Here is an 8,100-nt window from a genome sequence, read left to right as displayed (position 1 = left end):
AGTTATCAGACCAATTCAAGTAATGAATCCTTGATTGATTTCCAAAATACGGAAGCAGCCTGGTTGCCTTGTGAGCTCCCTGGAAGAAAACACCACCCATAGCCAAGAGTGATCAGCTCCTACTGTCTAGCCTAAAGAAAACCCTTGAGTAATCAGTTTACCCATAAACAAATCTAGTGTTCTCCCTTGAACCATTGTTGTTTCTCTACAAAAACCCCTACCTATGTTCAAGTAAGGGTTCTGATGCATGGACTCTGTTAGGATAGGTAAGGGTTAAAGCAGAAAACTGGGAAACTGCTGGTGAACAGAGATGGCACTGGGGAGTAAAAGGCACAGGCAAGCACTGCTTCTGTGCTTGATAAAGTGCAGCGTCTTTCTGTGTTTAATAGATTTAGGGCTACCTCTCTTCCCTCCCTTCTCCTGGTTAAGGGTTTGATAAGGTTACAGCTGCCTAAGGAACATGGGGATCAAAAGGAGGCCTTCTTGGGTAACGTAGTGTTATCTCCAGCTCCCTTTGTTTCCCAGCTGCACAGGTGAGTTTGGGGTCATGGCCCCTTTCCCCCTTCCCTGCAAACTGCTGATCCAAGGAGTCCATGACTGCAAATATAGCAAAGAAGTGTATCTTCAAAGTAAAACTTATCAGTAGAATATGCTAAGGAGGTAACTAGTAATTGGGGAGGGGATGATTATATTCAGTATACGGTTATCAATATTCATTGTATGGGCGTTCATATTACTCCATAAGGGTTTTCGGGGTTGTCAGGGTTTCCTCCCCACTCTAACTCTGGGGTACAGATGTGGGGACCCGCATAAAAGACCCCCTAAGCTTATTTCTACCAGCTTAGGTTAAAAACTTCCCTAAGGCACAAATCCTTTCCTTGTCCTTGGACAGTATTGCTGCTATCACCAAGTGAGTTAGACAAAGATTCAGGAAAAGGACCACTTGGAGTTCCTATTTCCCCAAAATATCTCCCCCAAGTCCCTTCACCCTCTTTCCTGTGGAGGCTTGAGAATAATATACCAACCAATAGGTTAACCAAGTGAGCACAGACCAGACCCTTGGGTTTTTAGGACACTAAAAGCCAATCAGGTTCTTAAAGGAAGAATTTTATTATTAAAAAAAAAAGTAAAAGAAGCACCTCTGTAAAATCAGGATGGAAGGTAATTTTACAGGATAATAAGATTTAAAACACACAGGATTCCCCTCTAGGCTCAACTTCAAAGTTACAAAAACAGGAATAAACCTCCCTCTTAGCATAGGGAAAATTCACAAGCTAAAACAAAAAATAATCTAACACATTTCTTTGCTTTCCTTACAATTTTTTGCTTATTTCAGGTAGGGTTTTAGGAGATGTTTTTTTCTGCCCTGGTCCCTCTCTGTCTGAGAGAGAACAACAAAGAGAAGCACAAACAAAACCTCCCGCCACAGATTTGAAAGGATCTTCTTCCCTTATTGGTCCTTTTGGTCAGGTGCCAACCAGGTTATTTGAGCTTCTTAACCCCTTACAGGTAAAGGAGGGATTTTATGCTACCCTTAGCTGTATGTTTATGACAGGGGTGTTGTAATAAATGTAGGAATTTACATACTAATGTAGATAAAAAGAGTATGATGCAACTAATCCAGGGCTTACTGGACAATTCGGTCCAGGGGAACAAGTATCGCAATAAAGAAGCCCATCTACTCAAATCCGCCTCTGAGTCAGCCTGTTCTTCTTCCAACAGACTCCATCTCCTGACTGATCGTGCTGGGGGCTCTGCCTGTCTCCAGCACTCAGGACCCTGAGCTACCACCATCACCTGGGAACCCCGACCAGGTCAAGCTCCATGGAGAGGGTGATCCCTCTCTCTTCTCTCTCTCTCTGTTTTCTTTTCTACCTCGGGTATTAACCTTTAATAATGTAACTGTTATGTTGGTTTAGGCTCTCCTTGGGTAGTTATTACTATTATTCAATAAATAACTTTTATGGTTAAGCTGGTTGCTTCTCTCTCTCTCTCTGAACTTTACTCTTTTGTGTTTTTAGCTTCCCCCATTTACTCTGCAGCAATGCTTCTTTTACCTAAGCTAAAGATCCCTGCAGAGCCCAAAATACCGTGGGGTTTGCTCGTCAAGTGGGTTACGACCAGTACAGTTGTGATGTGAAAGTGGGGACAGGGACGTGTTAAACCTGTGGCATATAAGGGGGTCAGCTTCAGAGTGCTGATTGACCCGGTCCGCTCAGACTTGCTCTGTGTGTGTGTGTGTGTGTGCGCACGCGCGTGTTCATCTGGTTCTAGAGCTGGAGGAACCCAGTCCTGGGGAACCTAGGTCCGGCAGGATAGCTCCATTGGGAGGGGACTTGCAGAAGGAAGGAGTAGAGCTCCATATGAACACACAAGTGACATAAGCAGTACATGAATAGAATACCGAACCCCCTCCCCCCCCGAAGAGTAACCGTAATAAATGAGCATACCCCAAAGTAACGGGCACTGTGTTCCAGTGTATGGTCGTATATTAAACTCCCATTACACCCACAAACTAAGTTCCCTCTAAGCTGTGTGGCAGTGCAGCAGGCTATAAAGGGCCGCACAGCCACAGGGGCTTGAAGAGGAGAGAGGTAGGGGGTGGGCGGCGACTGGGGAGGGGAGCAAGTTGGGGCATGCAGGGCTGCTGTGGGCCTCCCCACCCCCTGGAGAGCTGTGCTGCCGACGGGAAGAGAGCTGGGGGAGTCCTCTAGCCCCAGCCCCGGGGCAGCCCTCACCCCAAACTCTTCATCCCTGGCCCCACCCCCAAGCCCGCATCCCCAGCTGGAGCCCTCACCCCTCCCACCCCAATGCTCTGCCCCAGCCCATGAGCCCCGTCCCGCACCCTGAACCTCTTATCCCCAGCCCCATCCCAGAGCCCTCAACCCCACACCCCAACCCTCTGCCCCAGCCCTGAGCCCCCTCCTGCAACCCAAACCTCTCTTCCTGGCGCACCTCAGAGCCCACACCCCCAGCCAGAGCCCTCACCCCCCAGCATGCCAACCCTCTGCACCAGCCCTGAGCCCCCTCTCACACTCTGAACCCCTTGGTCCCACCCCCGCTACACATTACCTCCATATTGGTGCACATATTAAAATTCATTCCGCACATGGATATGAAAAAAATAGAGGAAACATTGCCCAGTAATACTTTTCTGTTGGGCATAAGCAACACACAGCGTCTTTGTTTTTTGTTCACACATATTAGTAAGGATATAAAAGTATCAAAAATCAAACCCCAAATTCTATCTTAGGCTAACAAACAGGCGTATATACCAATACTAGTATATTTTCCCCGTGTGCAGGCACCGTGTAGACTGTGATCAAGTCACCTTGTAACCATCCCTTTGACAAACGAAACAGAGCAAGCTCCTTTAGCCCTCCATTGGAAGGCATGTATTCCAGATTTTGAATCATTGGTGTACCTCTTCTCCGAACCTTCTCCAATTTTTCAACAGCCTTTTTCAAGTGTGGATGCCAAAAGATGTCGGACAAAGGGGTTAAGTGAAAGGTAAATCACTGTTTCCCAGAAAATTTACATGACACGGTTGGCACCACAGAGACTTGGTGGGACAACACACAACTGGAATATTGGCACAGAAGGGCACACCTTGCTCAGGAAGGACAAGCAGGGGAAAAAGGAGGAGGTTTTTCCATGTACATCAACCATGGACACACTTGGACTGAGGTGGAGATGGAAATAGGAGACAGATTTGCTGAAAATCTCTGGGTAAGAATAAAAGGGGTAAAAAACAAGGGTGATGTCATGGGAGGGGGTCTAGCATAGACCACTTAACCAGGGAGAAGAGGTGGAAGAGGCTTTTTTTAAACAAAATCATCCAAAGCACGGGACTGTGTTGGCGAGGGGGGACTTCAACTACCCAGATATCTGCTGGGAAAATAACACAGCAGGGCACAGATTATCCAACAAGTTATTGGAATGTATAAGAGACAATTTTTTATTTCAGAAGGTGGAGAAAGCTACTAGGGGAGAGGCTATTCTAGATTTGATTTTGCCAAATAGGGAGTAACTGGTTGAGAATTTGAAAGTGGAAGGCAGCTTGGGTGAAAGTGATCAGAGTTCATGATGCTAAGGAATGGTAGAAGGGAAAACAGCAGATTAAAGATAATGGATTTCAAGAAGGCAGACTTTCACAAACTCAGGGAGTTAGTAGGTAAGATCCCATGGGAAGCAAGTCTAAGGGACAAAACAGTTCAAGAGAGTTGGCAGTTTTTCAAAGAGACCTTTTTAAGGGCACAAGAGCAAACTATCTCACTGTGTAGAAGAGATAGGAAGTTTGGCAAGAGACCACCCTGGCTTAATACAGAGATCTTCAATGATCTGAAAAAACAAACAAACAAGAGTCCTACAAAAAGTGGAAACTAGGTCAAATTACAAAGGATGAATATAAAAAATCAACACAGGCATGGAGGGACAAAATCAGAAAGGCCAAGGCACACAAGGAGATTAAAAAATAAAAGGAGTACTTGTGGCACTTTAGAGAATAACAAATTTATTTGAGCATAAACTTTCGTGAGCTAGAGCTATGCATCCGATGAAGTGAGCTGTAGCTCACGAAAGCTTATGCTCAGATAAATTGGTTAGTCTCTAAGGTGCCACTAGTACTCCTTTTCTTTTTGCGAATACAGACTAACACAGCTGCTACTCTGAAAGGAGATTAAACTAGCTTGAGACATAAAGGGTAACAAGAAAACATTCAAATAAATAAATAGAAGCAAGAGGAAGACCAAGGACATGGCAGGCCCATCGCTCCGTGAGGGAGGAAAGGCCTCCTGAGGTCCCTTCCAACCCCGATATTCTAGGATTCTATGAAAATGCTGCATTGGCGAGCTGTGCCTCTGTAGTGCTTTAATGAAGATGCTCTAAGGCAATGGAAGAGAGCTTTCCCATCGGCAGAGTTAATCCACCTCCCTGAGAGGTGGTAACTATGTCAGCGGGAGAAGCTCTCCTGTCGTCATAGCACTATCTACATGGGGGGTTAGGTCAGTATAACTACGTCGCTCAGGGATGGGGATTTTTAACACCCCTCAGTGACCTAGTTATATCGATAAAGGTCTGCCAGGTAGACCAGACCTTAGACAAGTTAGATGTCTTCTAGTTGGCAGGGCCTGATGAAATACATCCTAGAACTGCGCCGGCAGCGCAGTGAGCTGAGGCTGTGGGGGAGAGGGAACAGCAGGGGAGGGGCCGGGGGCGAGCCTCCCAGGCCAGAAGCTCAGGGACCAGGCAGGAGGGTCCTGCAGGCCGGATGTGGCCCGCAGGCCATAGTTTGCCCACCTCTGAGCTAGATGGAGCTGCTAGAAGGTGGGTGCATAACTGGTTGGAAAACTATTCCTAGAGAGTAGTTATCAATGGTTCACAGTCAAGCTGGAAGAGCATATTGAGTGGGGTCCCGCAGGGATCAGTCCTGGGTCTGGTTCTAGTCAATATCTTCATCAATGATTTGGATAATGGCATAGAGAGTATATTTATAAAGTTTGTGGACGACACCAAACTGGGAGGGGTTGCAAGTGCTTTGGAGGATAGGATTAAAATTCAAAATGATCTGGACAAACTGGAGAAATGGCCTGAAGTCAATAGGATGAAATTCAATACAGACAAATGCAAAGTACTCCACTTAGGAAGGAACCATCAGTTGCACACATACAAAATGGGAAATGACTGCCTAGGAAGGCGTGCTGTGCAGAAAGGGATCTGGAAGTCATAGTGGATCACAAGCTAACTGAGTCAACAGTGTACCTCTGGTGCATAAAAAGTAAACATCACTCTGGGATGCATCAGCAGGCATGCTCTAAGCAAGACATGAGAAGTAATTCTTCTGCTTTACTCTGCACTGATAAGGCCTCAACAATTTCAGGAAAGATGTGGACACACTGGAGAATATCTGGTGGAGAGCACCATGAATGATTAAAGGTCTAGAAAACATGACCTATGAGGAAAGATTGAAAAAAATGGGTTTGTTTAGTCTGGAGAAGAGAAGACTGAGAGGGGACATAACAGTTTTCAAGTACCTAAAAAGTTGTAACAAGGAGAGGAGAGTGAAAAATTGCTCTCCTTAACTTCTGAGGCTAGGACAAGAAGCAATGGGCTTAAATTGCAGCAAGGGAGTTTAGGTTGGACATTAGGAAAAACTTCCTGTCAGGGTGGTTAAGCGCTGGAATAAATGGCCTAGGGAGGTTGTGGAATCTCCATCATGGGAGATTTTTAAGAGCAGGTTAGACAAACACCTGCCAGGATGGTCTAGATCAGGGGTCGGCAACCTTTCAGAAGTGGTGTGCCGAGTCTTCATTTCTTCACTTTCATTTAAGGTTTCGCGTGCCACTCGTACATTTTAACGTTTTTTAGAAGGTCTCTCTCTATAAGTCTATATATTATATAACTAAACTATTGTTGTATGTAAAGTAAACAAGGTTTTCAAAATGTTTAAGAAGCTTAATTTAAAATTAAATTAAAATGCTGATCTTATGCCGCCGGCCCGCTCAGCCCGCTGCCAGCCTGGGGTTCCGTTCACCTAGGCCGGCAGCAGGCTGAGCGAGGCCTGCGGCCGGGACCCTGGCTGGCAAGGGGCCGGCAGCCAGAACCCCAGACCGGCAGCGGGCTGAGCGGGGCCGGTGGCTGGGACCCCAGACCAGCAGTGGGCTGAGCGGCTCAGCCCGCTGCCAGTCTGGGGTTCTGTCCGCCGGCTCCTGGCTGCCGGTCCCGCTCAGCCTGCTGCCAGTCTGGGATCCCGGCCCTGCCCACACAGAGTGGGTACCTACCTTCTCCTTGGTTCTAGCCCATTCTCTTCTTCTCTCTCTGCACTGAGCTGAGGGTGGGAGTGCACTGAGCACAGGGCTGGGGGTTGGGGTGTAGGGTCTGGCCAGGAGCTAGAATGAGGGAGGGGGCTCAGGGTTGGGGCAGGAGGTTTGGGTGTGGAGTGCTTACCTGGGCAGCTCCCATTTGGTGCGAGGGTGCACGTGGGAATGTGGGGGGGGAGGGGGTGCAGGAGCTCCCGTTTGGTGCTCAGGGTGGGGGTGGGAATGTGGGGGGTGCAAGAGTCAGGGCAGAGGGCTGGGGGCATGTGAGGGGGGTGCTGGAGTCAGGGCTGGGGTCATGGGAGGATGCAGGGGTCAGGACAGGAGGCTGGGGTGTGTGTGGGGGGGTGCAGGGATCAGGGCAGAGGGCTGGGGGTATGTGAAGGGGGTGCAGAGGTCAGGGCAGAGGGCTGGGGGTGTGGGCGGGGGTCGTGGGGGTGCTCCCAGCCCCCTGCCCAGAGTGGCTCACGGCAGGGGCCTGGAGGGGATATGCCCTGATTCCATCCCCCTTCCCCAAGACCCCATCCCCACCTTGTCTCCACCTCCTCCCTGGAGCAGCGAGTGGGCTGCGGCCCCGCTTCTCCCCCTCCCTGGCAAGGGCCATCAGCTAATCAGCGGCAGGGAGGGAGAGGAGGAGGGGCAGGACCCCAGCAGGCTGGGGGAAGAGGCGGGGGAGGTGGGAGCTCGCCTGCCCTGCAGCAGCAGCCGGCAGGACCAAGCTTCTTCACCCTGCCCCCACACGGGGGGGTGGGGGTGGAGAGGAGCAGGCCGGGGCGGGCAGGATTTTTAATGGCACGCTGCTGCCTGCCGGGGTCCCAGCCGCCGGCCTCACTCAGCCCACTGCTGGCTGGGATCGGCAGCGGGCTGAGTGGGGCCAGCGGCTAGGACTTGGCAGACAGCAGCGTGCCATTAAAAAAAAATCGGCTTGTGTGCCATCTTTGGCATGCGTGCCATAGGTTGCTGACCCCTGGTCTAGATAATACTTAGTCCTGCCATGAGTGCAGGGGCCTGGACGAGATGACCTCTTGAGGTCCCTTCCAGTCTTACACTTCTATGATTTGGGGAATCTGTTAAAACAAGAAGCCTCATGCTGCAGTTTAATGTCAATGTAATGCAAAACTTGCACTTTCTAAGCAAAAAAGGGCCTTTGTTTGGCACTATGGCAGGTTAATACGAAGAAGGAAAGGGCACATAGGAAAACCGCTTTTATCTCGCAACTGACTGGCTTGGTAGGTTACATGAGAGTTAAAGAAATGTTTCTTAGGTGAGCAAACAGGTGTCTGTG

This window comes from Natator depressus, chromosome 27 (genome assembly GCF_965152275.1).
Source record: "Natator depressus isolate rNatDep1 chromosome 27, rNatDep2.hap1, whole genome shotgun sequence".
NCBI lineage: Eukaryota > Metazoa > Chordata > Testudines > Cheloniidae > Natator > Natator depressus.
Note: the sequence above shows the minus strand (reverse complement) of the source record.